The sequence below is a fragment of the Schistocerca piceifrons genome, chromosome 4 (assembly GCF_021461385.2).
Source record: "Schistocerca piceifrons isolate TAMUIC-IGC-003096 chromosome 4, iqSchPice1.1, whole genome shotgun sequence".
NCBI classification, from domain to species: domain Eukaryota; kingdom Metazoa; phylum Arthropoda; class Insecta; order Orthoptera; family Acrididae; genus Schistocerca; species Schistocerca piceifrons.
In genome coordinates this window covers 259,118,122-259,137,695 of record NC_060141.1, presented here as the reverse complement: position 1 = coordinate 259,137,695, position 19,574 = coordinate 259,118,122, and the positions used below count along the sequence as shown (strand labels likewise).

Here is a 19,574-nt window from a genome sequence, read left to right as displayed (position 1 = left end):
TATGGGATTTAACTTCTAAGGTCATCAGTCCCCTAGACTTAGGACTACTTAAACCTAACTAACCTAAGGACATCACACACATCCATGCCCGAGGCAGGATTCGAACCTGCGACCTTAACGGTCTCGCGGTTCCAGACTGTAGCGCCCAGAACCGCTCGGCCACCCGGGCCGGCTTTTCGGATAAATCCAGGTGCTGTTTACAGCATCATGATGGTCGCATCCGTGTTTGGCGACATCGCAGTGAACGCACATTGGAAGCGTGTATTCGTCATCGCCATACTGGCGTATCACCCGGCGTGATGGTATGGGGTTCCATTGGTTACACGTCCCGGCCACCTCTTGTTCGCACTGACGGCACTTTGAACAGTGGACGTTACATTTCAGATGTCTTACGACCCGTGGCTCTACCCGTCATTCGATCCCTGCGAAACCCTACATTTCAGCAGGATAATGCACAACCGCATGTTGCAGGTCCTATACGGTCCTTTCTGGACACAGAAAATGTTCTCAGGATCTATACACCCAAACTGCGTGAAGATGTAATCACATGTCAGTTCTAGTATAATATATTTGTCCCATGAATACCCGTTTATCATCTGCATTTCTTCTTGGTGTAGCAATTTTAATGGCCAGTAGTGTATGTTTCTCTCGAAATTGCTTGATAGGTCAAATTTAAGAATTGTGGCTATGTATGTAGTTCGTTACATTTTATATGAATCCATAAACAACAATTACGTGCGTCTGGAGTGTACTACGCACCAATAACTGCAATTTTCTATTGTATTCCATACGCCTCTGTAAGCTCCTAAATTTCTCTTTACCTTATGCTCATGCTGCCTACCCGCTACGTACGGTGATGGCAGTACAACCGTGTCACAGTCTTCCTAGAACACAGCTTCCATAAATTTATCCAATAGGGTTTAGCGAGAGCAACGTCGAATTCCCCCACCCCTCCCCCACAGATCCGCACTGAATTTCTCCGAGTATCTCGGTTACAGTTTCCTATGGGCTATACCGCCCTGCTACGATCCTAGCAGCACGTCTCTCAGAATTTGTTGAATTTCTTCTGTCACTTTACAAGGACACACGTTGGGATAATACTCTATTAGAGGTCGCACTAGCTTCGTGTGTCCGATTTTACTTAGAACCCTCTCAACAAATCTAAGTTTTCTCACCGTTTCCATGTTATAGAGTTTACCTGTTCATCCCATTTCATATAACTTCTTAGTATACCCCTACATATTTGATCAATGTGACTCGATCAACATGTTCATCACTAATCACTATCTAAGACATACACCCCCGTCCCCTTGTCCTGTGCTGAGCTACACAGTCTAAATACCAGTTCAGTTATTTTTATTAGTCTTAAACTAGCATGTGGTAGAGAGATAGAAAACATAACCTTTTCTGGTTGAATGTCCGCAACGAGTTGTACGACGTCGAAGGGAGCTATAAAATTGTCTGTCTTGACCAGTACACTCGACTAATCGAACAGAAGAAAAAAATGAAGACTGGAGGGTAACGCGACCACGAAGCATCAGCGGTGAAACGTCATATTACCTGCGCGCCACAGAACGGTGAACAGGTACTAAATGTGTATGGTGCGCCTAAGCACAGGAAGTGCAAGCGGGCGCCGGAAGGCGTGTGCACAGCAGTAGCCGGCCATCTGCACGTCGCCGCTTCCCACGGCGCCTGCTAATGAAGCCATTGTGGCCTTCTGCGGTCGCCACATGTAATATGCAGCGCCCGGCTCACCCACTGCAGCCAGCCAGGACCTCGGTCTCTGACCGCTACTTAGAAAGCCGCATGCTGCTCTCAGCAGAAGGCTATTTCTGAACAGGAAAATGTCCTTTTGGGTGAACGGCGAAGTTCAAAAAGTTTCGAGAACGGGTAAATAAAAAATAGAGAAACGCTACGATGGTGGTGCTTATGGAATATCGTCTCAGTTATGTGACTGGATTTGCGATTTCCTATCAGAGAGGTCACAGTTCGTAGTAATTGACGGAAAGTCATCGAGTAAAACAGAACCGTTTTCAGGCGTTCCCCGAAGTCTTATAGGCCCTTTGCTGTTCTTTATCTATATAAACGAATTGGGAGACAATCTGAGCAGCCGTCTTCGGTTGTTTGCAGATGACTCTGTCGTTTATCCACTAATAAAGTCATCACAAGATCAAAACAAATTGCAAAACGATTTAGAAAAAATATCTGAATGGTGAGAAAAGTGGCAGTTGACCCTAAATAACAAAAAGTGTGAGGTCATCCACATGAGTGCTAAAAGGAACTCGAACTTCGGTTACAAGATAAATCAGTCTAATCTAAAAGCCGCAAATTCAACTAAATACCTAGATATTACAATTACGAACACCTTAAATTGGAAGGAACACACAGAAAATGTTGTGGGGAAGTCTAACCAAAGACTGCATTTTATTGGCAGGACACTTAGTGTGTGTGTGTGTGTGTGTGTGTGTGTGTGTGTGTGTGTGTGTGTGTGTTGGGGTTTATGGGCGCTCAACATCGAGGTCATCAGCGCCCTGACACACATTAAAAGGAACGAATGCAGGACACTTAGAAAATGTAACAGACCTACTAAGGAGGCTGCCTACAGTACACTTGTCCGTCCTCTTTTAAAATACTGCTGCGCGGTGTGTGATCCTTACCAGATAGGACCGACGGAGTACATCGAAACAGTTCAAAGAAAGGCAGCACATTTTGTGTTATCGCGAAATATGGGAGAGAGTGTCACAGAAATGAGAAATGATACAGGATTTGGGCTGGACATCACTAAAAGAAAGGCCTTTTTCGTTGCGACAGAATCTTCTCACGAAAATCCAATCACCAACTTTCACCTCCGAATGCGAAAATATTTTGTTGACACCGACTTACACAGGGAGGAACGATCAGCACGATAAATAAGGGAAATCAGAGCTCGTACGGAAAGATAAAGGTGTTCATTCTTTCCGCGCGCTATACGAGATTGGAATAATACAGAATTGTTCAAATGGTTCAAATGGCTCTGAGCACTATGGGACTTAACATCTATGGTCATCAGTCCCCTAGAACTTAGAACTACTTAAACCTAACTAACCTAAGGACATCACACAACACCCAGCCATCACGAGGCAGAGTAAATCCCTGACCCCGCCGGGAATCGAACCCGGGAACCCGGGCGTGGGAAGCGAGAACGCTACCGCACGGCCACGAGATGCGGGCTATAGAATTGTGAATGTGGTTCGATGAACCCTCTGCCAGGCACTTAAATGTGATTTTCAGAGTATCCATGTAGATGTAGAGTGCTTCAGGTATTTTAGACAGACTTCACCCACTTGAGTACAATGCTCCTAACGTTCATACATCCACGTGAAACTGTTAGAAAAGTCCTAATTTGGGATTTTATTGAACTCGCGCGTCACAAGAGCGCTGCTCTTTCATGTGAACTTCTGCACTTATCCATTTTTCCAGAAAAATTCTGGAGTATGTCTTGAACACTCGATTTCGAGATGTTGCTTCATTGCGACTGTTCCCTACAACGTTGACACACTACGGTCGCACGAGCACTACTTAACACTATCTACTTACTACTGATTGGTCAAATGCACATCTGCTGTTTACAATTGTCAGTTCAGGCTGCCATCGTAGTTATTGCGTTGACGTCGCTTATAAACAAGAAAAAAAGTCTACCTCCGAAATTTTTGAACATGCGGTTTATTCCGAAGACTTAATTATCTGAGGCGATAGGCACTAGCAAATGTTATTGTTAGAGACGCTCCTCGAATCATCCACTGACGATCACAACAGGGTTTCAATTACCCACACAGGAGAAACAATTGGTGTCACCCCCTCCTCCAAGGAGACATTAAGCTAACACCGTATAAGACTGCCTCCGGCCTCCATAATGGCCTCAATTGTCGAAGAAAGGAGTTCACGAGGTTCTTCAGGTGTGCCATTCACTGGTGATTAAATTTCAAAGAGCAAGCACATTGCGCGGCTATTGATCGCCATGTTCAACATCGTCTCAGACGTTCCTATGGTATCGGAACAGCATGATTTAACAGAGTTCTCGAGGTACGATAGGTGGCTGAGTGCTGATCAAATCAGGAACGCACGCGTGCTGCCCCGTGAATGGGGCTGTTTGTAGCCTATTTGGGTTTTTTCTTGCGTCTATGGAATGTATAGGATGATTCAGCTGCCCCTTCAAAGATTATGTATGAGTTTTTCATATTCTCTTGCTTGCTATGCGCAGACTATTATCCCAACAGAAAAAAATGAACAGGAAATTTAATGTAGTCAAATTTTGTACTTGGATACCTTTTCGCTGAAGGACACGGTTTTCGAGTTATTCAAGAAAAACGTGTTTGAAGGCCACTTCTTTACGTTTTCCTTGAGTAATTAGGAAACTAGCGAAAACGTATCCCAGTACAAAATTTAATTACATTAAATTTCCTACAACAACGTTCTGTTCATTTCTCTATAGGACTAATAGTTTGCACATAGCGAGAAGAGAATATGAAAATACTGCATGTGGTATTTGAAGGCGTTACGGGTTGCATAAAAGCCATACGTAGGGGCATCTGAATCACCATGCACATGAATATTTCACGAGCTACACGAAGCCACCGTGTTATAAGACTTATGCATCATGGGCTGCGTCAGTGTTACTAATATTCTTTTGGGTGCAGTGCTCCACAATCTTATAAAATACAATGTTAACATTTCAATGTTTTGAAAAGATTAAGCCACAGTAAATGTAGAAGGATTTTAGTGAGAAGCCGCCATACGTACAACAGTGAACAGTCTTCTAGGACCGAGCTGCAAGTTCCAGTATTTAGAGGTTAACTGCAATTCCGATAGGTCTACAGTGCATGTTTGGGAATATCTTCATTTCGACTGACTTTCAGGCTTCCTGAGAGAAGACACATTGAGACCTTAGTGTCAGCAAGAATAGCCGTTAACTGAGACCCTTCAGAATTAGCACAGAAACAGTTCTGCGCCAAACAGTTATCAGTTCACCGACATTCATACTACTTCAAGAACGTCAGTCGCTTATCGGAGCAGGTGAGTTTCTGAGAAAATAACTCCACTTTTCAGGTTTCATAACTTGAGTTCTTTAAGCGAATACTTAAACAAAAGGGTCTTGTAAAACAGATTACATCTCAAAGATGAATCGCGTGCACGGAGGACTGGCGTTGTCACAAGTTGCACGTTACACTGTCGCGAATGGAGTAGGCATTTCGGAACCCATTTCATATTCATCTACTCTTTAATAATTAATATGAAGCTCAGTTTATTCCCCTTAAGCATAGGCTGCTACTCACAAGTGTACCTAAACTTCCTGAACACAGAGTGTCTCAAGAACAAAGTTCACTGCATAATTTTACTTTCATTCACGAGCATAATACACAAAAACGACAATCTTTAGTATCAGGACTGCACGTATCGCTTAAAATACAGCGAATCACACAATTCACCTCTGAAATATCTATTGTTGGCAAAACAACCGACATCATAATGAGGCGCAGTGATCGTAGAAGCCAGCGAAAGTGAAACCGAGTAGGAACGGGCTACCTGCTGACAGCTTCTCATTAGCATGTGACCCGAATTACGCACACAGATACATCACATTCGCAGCAGCCCCTATTGAAGCGTGGCAACAGGGATACTCTCAGATACTTCCAGAGTTCTCTTCACGTCTCAGACATCTATGATGAATACATGCAGCCTTAAGTGACAAATTAAAATTTGTACCAAGGCCAGGATTCGAACCCAGGTGTCCTGCTCACTAGACACATGCGCTAACCACATTGTGGAATTGCGCCGGCCGGAGTGGCCGTGCGGTTCTAGGCGCTACAGTCTGGAACCGAGCGACCGCTACGGTCGCAGGTTCGAATCCTGCCTCGGGCATGGATGTGTGTGATGTCCTTAGGTTAGTTCGGTTTAATTAGTTCTAAGTTCTAGGCGACTCAGAAGTTAAGTCGCATAGTGCTCAGAGCCATTTGAATCATTTTGTGGAATTCCACAACTGCACAACTGCTCTCCTAGTACGCCTTCTTCCTCAATGCTAATTCCCATCCACACCTCTGCCTACTTGGTATTCCCCCTATACTCAAACAGCATTGCAGAGATTCTCCAACTGTATTGGAACAGCACCTCAATATCAAATGAAACGGGGGATCCTTCCTGAAACCCAGGCATTAGTGTTTTGTTCACAGGAAACTATTTGGTTCCAGAGACGTTTTCAGGTCTTAAACACATACAATGTGTATGTACGCAGGCCGGAAATACCAAGTGAGCTGAGGCGTGAATGGGAATTTGGATCGAGGAGGGATGCGTGCTAGGGTAGTCCATTCAGTTGTGCAAAGCCACTGTGCCAGGGTGGCGTAGTGATTAGCGCTTCTGCCTAGTCTCAGGAGACCCGGGTTCAAATTCCAGTCTTAGTACAAATTTTCATTCATCACTTCAGTCTGCACATATACACAACATCAAGATTGTTTGCGATGATTTTTACTGCGTCGAATTTGTAGTGCTACAGCGGAAATAAACTTACTGCAAAGCCTGGTCGATTAATTCTGATTTAGTTCGTGTGTAAAATACAAACTGATTAATAAGTCTCAGCTCAGTTTCATAACCTCATAACGCAGAAAGTATGACAGCCACAGTAAAGATCATAACACCATGAGGTTTAAAATACCTTCGTGTTTTCTGTGCACAATAAGAAGGAAGTTTAAGATCTAACGACAAAGTCATTGTAGAAAGAGGGCAAGTTGGGATATCAAGAAGGAAATTGGTCATGTCTTGTCGTTGGAACCATCGTCATTCGTCTTAATACGTTAGGAAACACCAAATCTGGATGACTGGACAGGGATTCGAACCCTATTTCCTTCCGAATGCGAGAACAGTGCTTGAGAAACCGTTGCACCATCTTGACAGTCAGAAGTCAAGGCGTGCGAGACAAACTTTGCACACACTTTTCTCTTCTTCCAAACTATCTAGAGAATGTCTTGAAGACTTCGTTTATGGGGTGCTCAGTTCGTCGCTCCATTGCTATAACAGCTACAGTTCGCAACCTGAAGAGCGGGCAGGCGAGTCCCAAGTCTACCCAGATACGTCACAATGAGCACCTACATACAGGCTGTTTCACGTTTTATACTGACCCTCCCTTCCACAGCAAGAACATAATACACACACAACACGGCATATAGAAATTAGTAACTAGTACGGTCGACACAAGAAAAGCACACGAACAGACTACTTAATCACCGCAGGCTGCAGCACTAGACAGGAAATTAATTTTTAATCTATTGCCTGCGCCAACAGACTTGCTGCAGTGGTTAACAGCGGTTCCCGTCAGGTCACCGAGGTTAAGCGATGTCGGGTTTGGCTGGCACAAGGGATGGGTCACCTTCCAGGTCTCACAAGCGCTGTTGGGAAGCGGGGTGCGCTCAGCCCTTGTGAGGCCAACTGATGAGCTACTTGATTGAGAAGTAGCGGCCCTGGTCACGAAAACTGACAACGGCCGTGAGAGCGGAGCCCTGACCATACGCCTCACCACATCCGCATCCGGTGATGCTTATCGGCAGAGGATGACATGGCGGTCGGCCGGCACCATTGGGCCTTCCGAGGCCTGTTGGGACGGAGTCTATTACCTGCAGAAATACGGCAATAACACACTTTTTAGCTTTATACCAAGACCCGTTTCGTGCTTTCAACAGTATTCAGTTGGCATTACACATTCATATCTTCACCAACACAAGATCTATTCGGCTGCATTTTGAACGCTGCAGCTGTCTTTTATTCTATAGTTGTAGCTCCTTTTTTCGCATTTTATGAATGGCGTACATATTCTTAGCTTCACTAGGATGCACTGTAGCACTCGCCTTGTGGTACACTTAATGGACCAGTACAGCAGCGTACATGAGAGAGAGAGAGAGAGAGAGAGAGAGAGAGAGAGAGAGAGAGAGAGAGAGAGAGAGAGAGCACAGCAAGGATTTATAAGGCACAGAATTAAAGGCAGCTTCAGCTTTCGAAATGCAGCCAACAAAGACGTTGTACTGATGAACATATAAATGTGTAACGCCAACTGAAGATGGGTACAAAGTCGTGTCGTACATCGACAGTTATATCGACATGAATACTCTACAATTCACACTTAAGTGTTTGACACAGGATACACAGAACTCAACCGTTCCACTCCCGAATACCACGCACACCTAAATCTTTAGATATTTTCTCTTATTTTATTACGATGGTCATTCCTTGCTATGCAGGTGGGAGTCAACAGAAAATTTTCGCATTCAAAGGAGGAAGTTGGTGATTGAAATTTTTTTAGAACAACTCATAGCGAAAACAGTTTTTCTTAATTTAATGATTCCTAGTCATTCCTATATGGCAGTTACAGCCCTCTTCTGGGAAACGCCGCATCATGAGCGCTGCTCACTTTCCAGTTGATAGACGTACTATCGTATAGCCAGCTTTACAATTCTGAGATGTGATCTATTGATATCGTGGAGCTTGTTGATAGTATCAGCTTCCTAAGCGTAGGACGCCATCTGTTGAGAGTCTGATATAAATGCATATTTTTTACGTGCTTCTTAGACCGTCTCCCACGCAACACGCTACAAAGTAGAGACACTCATTCCTATGCGGAAATGCGGCCCACGTAGGTCGCCCCGTTTTAGTTCGCTGCGCGGATTTCGGCGCGCCTCGAATTTGTCAGAGCCGGCTGGCGTGGGCAGTAAACAAGAAAAAATTACGAGCACGAGAGATGTGGAGGGAAGGCCGCAAAGCGAGCGGCTCGCCAGTAAAGCTGACCACGGCTGCCGAAGCCAGCAAACCGGCCGCCCTGGCGCGAGCCGCTAAACGCGCGGAAATTAGATTTATCCTGCGGTCACCTCCCTGACTCGAGACCTCCGCCGCGACCGACAGTTGCGTCACTCGGCTGTCCACACGTCTCTCTTTTTCGCCAACCACTCCCGTCGGCGGCGAGAGGTAAACAGTGTGCTATACAACAAAATGTGACGTCGCCTTTAATGAAAAGTTTGAGATCTGGTTCGATGTATAGCACTGTAGCGGTTTGCTGATGAGCTCTTAAGTCCCAAGACTGACTTGTTGCCGCTGTCCACGCTAGTACATCCCGCGCAAGCCTTTTAATCTTTGTATAACTTCATCTTTATGAAACTGTCAGAATGTGTTACGTCAACCGATTCCTTCCTTTACTCAGTTTGTGACATAATTTTTTCCCATAAGTTTGATTCAGGTCCTCCTCATTAGTCATTCTATCTATCCATCTAACCATCATCATTATTATTATTCCGTTAGCACCACACTCCAAATTATTCTTTTCCTGTTTGAGCTGCTTATCATCCACGTTTCACTTCCACACCTGGCTACAATCTAGAGAAGACTTCCTAACACTTAACAAATTAGAATGAGATTTCCACTCTGCACCGGAGTGTGCGCTGATATGAAACTTCCTGGCAGATTAAAACTGTGTGCCGGACTGAGACTCAAACTCGGGACCTTTGCCTTTCGCGGGCAAGTGCTCTACCATCTGAGCTACCCAGGCGCGACTCACGCCCCGTCCTCACAGCTTTATTTCCGCCAGTACCTCGTCTCCTACTTTCCAAACTTCACAGAAGCTCTCCTGCGAACCTTGCAGAACTATTACTACTGGAAGAAAGGATATTGCGGAGACATGGCTTAGCCACAGCCTGGGGGATGTTTCCAGAATGAGATTTCCACTCTGCAGCGGAGTGTGGGCTGATATGAGACTTCCTGGCAGATTAAAGCTTTCTGCCGAACCGAGACTCGAAGGCAAAGGTCCCGAGTTAAGAGTCTCGGTCCGGCACACAGTTTTAAACTGCCAGGAAGTTTCACTTAACAAATTCTGCATTTTCAGAAATACTTTTCTAGCCATTTCTAGTTTTCATTTTAAATCTTATCTATTTCTGCCGTCATTAGTAATTTTCCTGCCCAAGTATCAAAACTCATCCACTACATTTAGTGTCTCATTTCCTAATATAATTCCCTTAGGATCACCTGAGTTGCCAGCCGGTGTGGCCGAGCGGTTCTAGGCGCTTCAGTCTGGAACCGCGCGACCGCTGCGGTCGCAGGTTCGAATACTGCCTCGGGCATGGATGTGTGTGATGTCCTTAGGCTAGTTAGGTTTAAGTAGTTCTAAGTTCTAGGGGACTGATGAACTCAGATGTTAAGTCCCATAGTGCTCAGAGCCATCTGAACCATTTTTCACCTGACTACATAACATTTCCATTGATTTACATTTGTTCACGCTCATCTTACATCTCTCCGTTTCAAATGTTCTCCCGAATCACTTGTTGCCTCTGACAGAATTACAGTATACTGGCAAACCTCAAAACCATATGAAACTTCCTGGCAGATTAAAACTGTGTGCCCGACCGAGACTCGAACTCGGGACCTTTGCCTTTCGCGGGCAAGTGCTCTACCAACTGAGCTACCGAAGTACGACTCACGTCCGGTACTCACAGCTTTACTTCTGCCAGTACCTCGTCTCCTACCTTCCAAACTTTACAGAAGCTCTCTTGCGAACCTTGCAGAACTAGCACTCCTGAAAGAAAGGATATTGCGGAGACATGGCTTAGCCACAGCCTGGGGGATGTTTCCAGAATGAGATTTTCACTCTGCAGCGGAGTGTGCGCTGATATGAAACTTCCTGGCAGATTAAACCTGTGTGCCCGACCGAGACTCGAACTCGGGACCTTTGCCTTTCGCGGGCAAGTGCTCTACCAACTGAGCTACCGAAGCACGACTCACGTCCGGTACTCACAGCTTTACTTCTGCCAGTACCTCGTCTCCTACCTTCCAAACTTTACAGAAGCTCTCCTGCGAACCTTGCAGAACTAGCACTCCTGAAAGAAAGGATATTGCGGAGACATGGCTTAGCCACAGCCTGGGGGATGTTTCCAGAATGAGATTTTCACTCTGCAGCGGAGTGTGCGCTGATATGAAACTTCCTGGCAGATTAAAACTGTGTGCCCGACCGAGATTCGAACTCGGGACCTTTGCCTTTCGCGGGCAAGTGCTCTACCAACTGAGCTACCGAAGCACGACTCACGTCCGGTACTCTCAAAACCATATTCCCTTTCCAAGCTTATCTCTAGTGTCCTTTATTACATGCTTAATGTACATACAGCATTACATTGGGGTAGGCTACAACACTGCCTCGATCCTTCTCAACCACTGTTTCCCTTTCATGTCCTTCCGCTCTTATTCTGTACAATAGCCATTCACTCCCTGTTTTTTATGCTTCCTACCTTCAAAAGTATAGGCCTACTCCATTCAACAATGTCGAAAGCTTGCTCTAAATACACAAATACTACAAACGTATTCTTGTCTTCCTGCAACCTATCTAATAAGATAAAAAATGTTCAAATGTGTGTGAAATCTTATGAGACTTAACTGCTAAGGTCATCAGTCCCTAAGCTTACACACTACTTAACCTAAATTATCCTCAGGACAAACACACACACCCATGCCCGAGGGAGGACTCGAACCTCTGCCGGGACCAGCCGCACAGTCCATGACTGCAGCGCCTTTGACCGCTTTTTTTTTTTTTTTGGTGAACTAAGGACCTCTCGCTTTTTTTTTATTTATTTTATTTTTTTTTTAATTTTTTTTAGTCTCCTTCGTCTTGTTGGAGAAGAAGCAATCTTTTGGAACAAAAAACAGTTTCTCAAAGCCAAAATCAAATTTCTTTTTCCTTTAAGAACAAATTGTGAGGAATAAATAAGGAAAAGTTTTTTTTTTTGTTTTTTTTTGTTTTTTTGAAAGAAAACAAAGACTCCGATTATACTGGTTTCTCCTTCCAGTAAACAAAAATGTGTGTCCTTCGTCTTGTTGGCGAAGAAGCAATCCTTTGGAACAAAAAAAATTTTTTTTTTCTCAAAGCCAAAATCAAATTTCTTTTTCCTTGAATAACAAACTATGAGGAAGAAATAAGGAAAAGCTTTTTAAGTCGTCATGCGACTTGTAGTTAAAGTCTAGTTCTTACAGGAGCTCCTGAAGTGTATCCGCCTACAGCATGCCAGCTCGTCCAAACGTGTCTTCTCATGGCGTAGGCGTGAGTTCTGGGTAGCAGATCTATTCAGTTCGGTTCGTTTTATACAGTTTTCAGCTTCTCAGGGCTTGGACGTTCCAGCTACTAGGTGGGTCATCGAAAGTGCTCCGTAAGAAATTAGAAAAATATTGTTTGTAGCGTGGGTTGCGTATCAGGACGCAGTGACGTTCGTTGAGATAAGTCCAATATCCTATCGTAGACTTGTCGCCTGAAGTAAAAAGATAGCGGATCGTGTGGCCACAGATCCAATTCACAGAGTTAGTTTTGGCGGAGGGGTAGAAAGTCTTATCGGGGTACAAAAGCATGTGGACGTCGATCTGAGCCGGTGTCTGGCGAGTAAGAAACGCCAAAATTCGCCGCGCAAGTGTCCAGACGTCTAGCGCTGTGCCACAGTGGAACCGGTGGACATCCGTGTCATCCACGCCACAGTGGGTGCAGACGGATGAATCGGCGAGATGGATGCGGTGCAGACGATCTCGGTTAACTTGTTTGCCATTCACGGTGATGTACCACGCTGATTGAACGTCTGATTCGAGAAAACGCGCATGGATCGCCTTCCATATGTGTCGCCACACGTACTGTGGATACTTACGTTCGATGGGGTTGGACGGGCGGCACTGTTGTAACAATTCGGAGACTGTTTTCGTGAGGTACAAACGTGGAAGTGGTAAGGACCGGTAGATATAACTGAACTCCAGGAAAAATCGTTGGATGTAATAAAAGGGGGTTGGAATGGTCGATATCAATACTGGGGCGGACAAGGAGGCCGGTGCAAAGTTGTGAAGCAGGAGGCTAGTAAGGCTCTGCGGGCAACGATGCCAAAGTTTGAGTTGGGAGCTGACGTATAGTGCCTTGACACGAGTCGGCACGTGGATGAGTCCCACCCCGCCACGATCTCGTGGCAGTGCAAGGGATTCATACTGCACCTTGAATAACATCCCCGAGCTGACGAAGGAGCCGAAAGCCATCAACAGTCGTCGCGCCAGGAGATTTGGAACTGGTAGTACTTGAGCCACGTGTGGTATACGGGAAGCATGATACATGTTCACGTATTGCGCGCGTTGGATAACGTCGAGAGCTCGTAACCGGTGATCTGCGAGATTTGCTCTGATTGTCTGTAGCAAGCGTCTACCATTGATAGCCGCTGAGCGGCGCAGGTCTGCTGTGAAATCAAGTCCAAGACACCGTATGGTGGCGGCGACACTAAGGGGGGCAGCGCATCTCTCCGGCAAGCCCTCACCAATGAGCAGGACCTTGGATTTTGACACGTTGAGGCAGCTCCCCGACGCTTCGCCGTAAGTCGCCACCCATGTCAGTGCTGCTCGTACTTCATCTTCACTGCGCAAATATAGTACTATGTCGTCTGCGTAGGCTGTACAACAAAAACGGTGGCCTTGCACAGCCATGCCTTCCAAACGTTGGCGCATGCCCTGGAGCAGGGGTTCCAAGGCGAAAGCATACAAAATCGTGGAAAGAGGGCAACCTTGCCGTACAGATCGTGCGATGACCAGGGACGGTGTAAGACGACCATTGTACATGATTTTAGAGGTTGCACGACTCAACAGGCGCATAACCACTGTTACAAAACCGCCACGAAAACCCATATGCTGAAGAACTGTCCGTAAATAGAAGTGGTCAACACGGTCGAAAGCCTGGCTAAAGTCCAGTGAAGCCAAGGCGCCAGGGAGACGCTGATGATGCGCTAATGCTATCATGTCTCTGTAACGGCAAAGGGCCGTACGGATGTTGTTGTCGCCTCCTAGGGAAGTCTGGTCGCAGGATGTGACGTAACGTGCGACCTTCTTGAGTCGCGATGCCAGTAGCCGTGTGAATATTTTCATGTCGCTGTTGAGCAAAGTAATTGGTCGATAGTCCTGGACCCTTGATAACCCGCGCGGTTTATGTACGGGGATAATAATTCCTTCTAGAAAGGCGCTCAGGACCACTGTCCTCGGTGACATCAGCTCTTGTGCGATTGCCGTCCACGTGGAAGCCAACAAATACTGAAAACTTTTATAAAATTCGATGGGTATACCGTCAGGTCCAGGAGACCTGTTATCGGAACCCGCCTTGATAGCATCTACCACTTCATCTGTGGTTACGTCGTCTTGGAGGTCATGCACAGCATCCTCCGGAAGAGTGTTCGTAGTGAGCTGAGCGACTTCTGTGATCAGTGCTGCAGAATGCGGTACGGCTGCGTATAGCCCGGCAAAATGAGCATGGAGAGCACGACCGATGCTTTGTTGGGTGTCGTGCCGGCGCCCTTCCACATCAGTGAGTACTTGGATCAGAGCTCGTCGTCGTCGTTGTCTTTCCTGAAGGAGGTGGTACATCGACGGACGTTCTTGAGGGATTCGATTAGAAGCTCGAGAACGGACTACAGTGCCTTCTAAGTTACGCCACATGATCAAGGAGATCTGCGCCTTCGTGCGATGGACCATCGACTGCCGGGCTGGCGAGAAAGGCATCGTCGCACAGTCACGTAGAATGGTGTAGTAGAAGTGCAGGGTATTAGTTTGCCACGCCTTTAATTCCTTTCCAAAACTCATCAGAGTCTTCCTCAGGGTCGGCTTTGCACAGGAGAGCCACCATGATAAGGTGGAGTCATAGGCTTCTCGACGATGGTGGCAGCGTGCCCACGCTTCTTCGACCATACGGCGACAGTCTGAGGAGGTCAGGTGAGCGACATTGAGTTTCCACAGACCACGACTATGCCACACTTGCTGTCGGGCGAGAGTGACGTCACAGAGGTATGCATAATGGTCTGAAAAGGCCAAGGGCCAGACTTCCGCATGACGTGTGCCATCAGCAAGGGAGCGGGTAACGTAGATGCGATCTATGCGGCTTGACGAGTGAGAGGTGTAGAATGTATAGCCCGGTTGAATTCCGTGGAGCTTCTTCCATGTGTCAACATGTCGGAGACGGTCGATGACCACTGAGAGAGATGCACAAGGGGAATGTCGCGGGAGTTGGTCCGCGGGCTCTTGTGTCGAGTTAAAATCCCCACCGAGTACCAAATCGTCCTGCGGACCGGTGAAGAGGGGTGTGACGCTTTCGGCAAAAAAAGTTTGTCGGTCATGACGGCGGCCAGTGCCGGACGGAGCGTAGATATTAATAATACGCACGCCGAACAGTGTGAGGGCCATACCTCGCGCAGTGGGGAGGTAGATGACGTCCTCTGCAGGGAGTCCGTCGCGTAGCAGGATGGCGACGCCGCTACCGGTATCGGATGCGGGGGAAACATGGGCGTTGTATCCGGTGGGAACTAGGAAGTCAGCCACAAACACCTCTTGTAAGAGTGCTATATCCACATCCGCAGAGTAAATAGTGTCTCTGAACATAGCCAGTTTATGGGGGGCACGAATGGTGGCGAGATTCATCGTGGCGATACGATATTGCTGCGTGCGGCCATCCTCAGTATGTGCAGAACGTGCGGTAGAAGTAGCCGCCGGTGGTCCCGCAGTGGTGATAATTACTGGCGGGGCGCCAGCCCCAGTGTCGCCGAGGTGGACTCCTGTGCAGACACGCTGGCAGGCTGTTCCGCTTCTTCTTCAACGTCATCGGCCCAGGAAGCTGACGACGTGGACATGTGACGGTCACGTACTTCCGGAACGGGTGTTGTGGATTCCGCAACATGAGTGGCAGGGGGACCGCCGTCATCATTCTTTGACAACGGCGAGGACACGTCCCTGGCTGGGAGAGTAGGCGTCACCGGAGGGGCTCCTGTTGCTGCCACATCGCGTGACTGGACGCAATGTGGGAGATCACCGTCAGACATCAGGTCGACATCTCGTGGGGCCGTCTGAGAAAGGGCGTCATCGGAAGGCGTTCGTCGTCGTTTCCTGTGTTTGCGAGGCGACCGCTGTTTTCTGATGTGGCCTTCTGAATCAGAATGTGGTCGCCCGTCGTCTGACGCCGAACCCGTCTGGACAAAGGCAGACGTCGGCACGACACCGAGGTCGACGTCCATGGTTCCAACAGGAACATCGGTTTCGGTCTGCAAACCGGACGGTCCTGAAGCGAGCACTGGAGGTGACGCCGTGCTTGTGTCCTCGGCGCGTTGTGCTGCGGCGGGTGGCGTTGACGATACTGCTGGCGCAATCGAGATTGGTACGACGGGGTCCTGTGCAACCTTGGCGTAGGTGATGGGTAAGGACGTGACCGTCGAAGCCTGAGTCTCTTCACGTAACGGCGTCTGTATTAAACGGCGGTGTAAGCATTCGGAACGTACATGTCCCTCCTGGCCACATCCTGCGCACGTTCGTGGCTGTCCATCATACATGACGATGGCCCTCACACCGCCAATCAGCAGGTACGATGGGACATGTTTCGTCAGCTCAATTTTTATTTGCCTGACGCCATTTAATACGGGATAGGTCGTAAATGTTTGCCACTTCTCCGCGACGTGACCCAAGACGGTGCCATATGGTTGGAAAGCGGCAATGACCACATCCTGAGGCACCTCGAACGGGAGTTCAAACACCCGCAATGTCCGGAGACCGAATCCAGTATGGGCGACTGTCACAACACCCATATGTCCATCAGAGTGTTTAAATTTTAGTCCGGTGGCATGACGGTGAATTATGTCATTGCAAATTTCCTCCGTCGACATCTTGATGTAGACAACACTTCCAGTGATGGAAAAATGTATGCCGATTACGTCCTGGGGGTTCAAACGTAGATCCTCACGTATGAACTGTTCGACTTCGAAAGCTCTGGGTCGTGGATGTTCGGCTTGAAACGTTACTTTGATCGTTGCACGGCGGTACGAGTGCGCCATGGTGTACGTTAGTACTGGACTCGATAGATACAAACACCGCGACGCGGAAGTAAACACCGCCAAGAGCGGAGCGTCACACGGCGCGCGGAGCAGCTCCGCACGCTAGCACGGCTGCGAGCCGACGTCCGCTCGGCTAATCACGCGCGGCTCTAATAAGATAAGTCGTAGTAAACTGCATCGTAACCAGTACAAAAGTCACCGATACGCCGTGTTGACGACAATGTTGAGCAGAAGTCGGATGTTCGCTTAAATCGGAGTTTATTAAGTCCTCTCTGAGAAAGCCCTTTCGTTGGAACTGAATTCTATTACGATTTCTCCCTCCCCCCCCCTCCTCTCTCTCAGGAAGAACTAACGATGAAGCGTTCTCAGTCGGAGTGGAAGCACCGATCAGCAAAAGAAATTGGTCGTGCCCTTTAAAACGAATCATTCTGGCCTGGCCCATCGCGATGTACGGAAACCACGAAAAACCCGATCTGGATAGCAGATTCCTAACGAATACGACTCCGCTGCGCTACCTTGTTTGTCTTTAATCTCGTTTCATTCTCCATCCCGCAGAGTATGCATCTACTTGTAAAGTCCTTTTCTGCCTTCAAATGCCAGACGGGGTGGTTGTGGGATAAAAGGGGAGGTCTCCACGGAGAATATTTCGGAGGAGATTTCCATTTCTCGTATACCAATGGTGTGGATGTTTAGTATTAATGTCACCTCTGCATTGTGTGTCTTGTTAAGCTGGTGTTAATGTTTACACAATTCAGCAGCGTGACAATCTCGCGACACGTTATCACCTGTGCGAATCTACAGAGAAGGTAAACGTGGGTTCACTAATAATGGACGACTCGGTAGGGAAGTCGACTCAGTGATCATTTTGCCGGTGTTCAATATGTAAATCCACCACCGTCAAAAATTGTCTTTTTACAGCCGTCTAATCACCGACAAGTAGATGTTTATTTTCATCGAATGCGATCGAATTACCACTTAGGATCATAAGTTAACCTCCGTTATCCAACACTGTGTGCCCACTCGATTCTGGTGGCAGATGGTCAGACGCCTCGGAGGGCCGCGCAATTTGCCGCAGTATTCAGCACACCTGGCACACTTCGCAAGCAGCGACCTCGCCACTACACACCGAGGTGACAGCCTTACTCGGAAAACCAGTTCGAGGATAACTTGAGCGACGTGCGCCGAATTTCACACGAAAAGCGCTTTGTGGTGTTTGGATGCAGCGGTAAGTACCACCGGGACTTCAAGTGAACTTACAGTAAATGTTAGTTGCACTGTAACGAAGACAACTGTGGTACGAGTGCCTCTCTGTATTAGAACACACGCAGCTGAGGCCCACATTTCCATCAAACGAGTACCGATACGAAAGGTTGTTGCCGATGATTTCCACCAACTCGAATTAGGGAAGGATGGAGAAGAAAATCGGCCGTTCCATTTCAAAGGAATCATCCAGACATTTGCCTCAAGCGATTTCCGGAAATTACGGAAAACCCAAATCAGGGTGACCGGGGACTGGTATGAACCTTCGTCCCCCCGAATGCGAGTACAGTGTGCTACCCACTGCGCTACCACGCTCGGATTCATTTATTTTTAGACTTTATTATTAATTTTACAGCTTATTAGTCGTTATCCCCTTCAAAGTACTCCTCTTCCCTATTCACTTTCCCCCAGAGGTGTTTCCATTTCGCGAAGCAATCGTGTATAGCTTCATGTGATGGCCTTTTAAGGTCTGTGACGAATTTGCTCCGATGCCGTCAATACTCTGAAACCAGAGTCCTTCCAACACTTATTTTCATTGTAGAAATAAGAAGAAACCGCAAGGCGTCAGGTGTGGCGAGTGAGGAGGCTGTAGGACAGTTAACTGATTTTTGGCACAAAACTGAAGAATGTCGGCGCATTAGCGTGGTGCGACAACCCTGAGCTGCCTCGCCACGACTGTAGTCTCTTTTTGTAGATTTTTTCATGAAAACACGGTTCACTGTTCCGCCTTGAGACAAGAATTCAAAATTCACAATTCCATGAAAGTCGAAAAAACAATGAGCATCACTTCTGTACTGGATCGGGACTGGAGCAGGGCGATCCTTTGCCAATCTGCTGCTCAGTGTAGTAGCCACAAACCCAACTATCGCCTCCCGTCATGAGTGTTTCGTCGTCATTGGCTTGTTCAATGAGTTCCCGACTAACGTCCACTCGATTTCCTTTCTCTTGTTCAGTCATCAAACGACGAACAGACTTTACTGCAACTCAACGCACGTACAATTTTTCCGTCACCATTTCACGGTTTGACTCATTTGAGATGCTTTTCTAAGTTCCTCTGACAGTCATTCGGCGATTTGCACGCAACAGTTCGTTCGTTTTCTGAACGTGTGAGTCAATAGTTGAAGTCGGAGATCTTCCTGGTCGAGGATCATCTTCAATCGACAGACGACCACTTTTAATCGAGAAAACCACTTGTAAAATTGCGTACGACCCACAGCATCATCTCCGTAAACTTGTTTCAGAAGAAGAAACGTTTCTGTAAGTTTTTGCCAGTGTAAAGCAAGCGTTTAGATTGTATCGTTTCTTTAGAAAATCGCCTATTTCAGAAATCGCTATTAACACTAAAACAAGTTGCACTAAAATAACACTATCTCGAAAATTAAAGAGATACCAACATCCCACAAACCCATGGTTATAAGAGAGGTAATGCGGGACCAATGCTGACAA

General features: G+C 47.1%; 1 protein-coding gene and 1 non-coding gene across 2 annotated transcripts in view; both read right to left on the bottom strand.

The window, feature by feature from the left end:
• LOC124795771 (zinc finger protein 608) overlaps positions 1 to 19,574 on the bottom strand; it is a 295,215-nt gene that overhangs the window by 234,339 nt on the left and 41,302 nt on the right. The window lies entirely within an intron of this gene.
• Trnas-cga lies at positions 11,004 to 11,078 on the bottom strand. The gene has a single exon. It is a non-coding gene; the product is annotated as a tRNA-Ser (tRNA).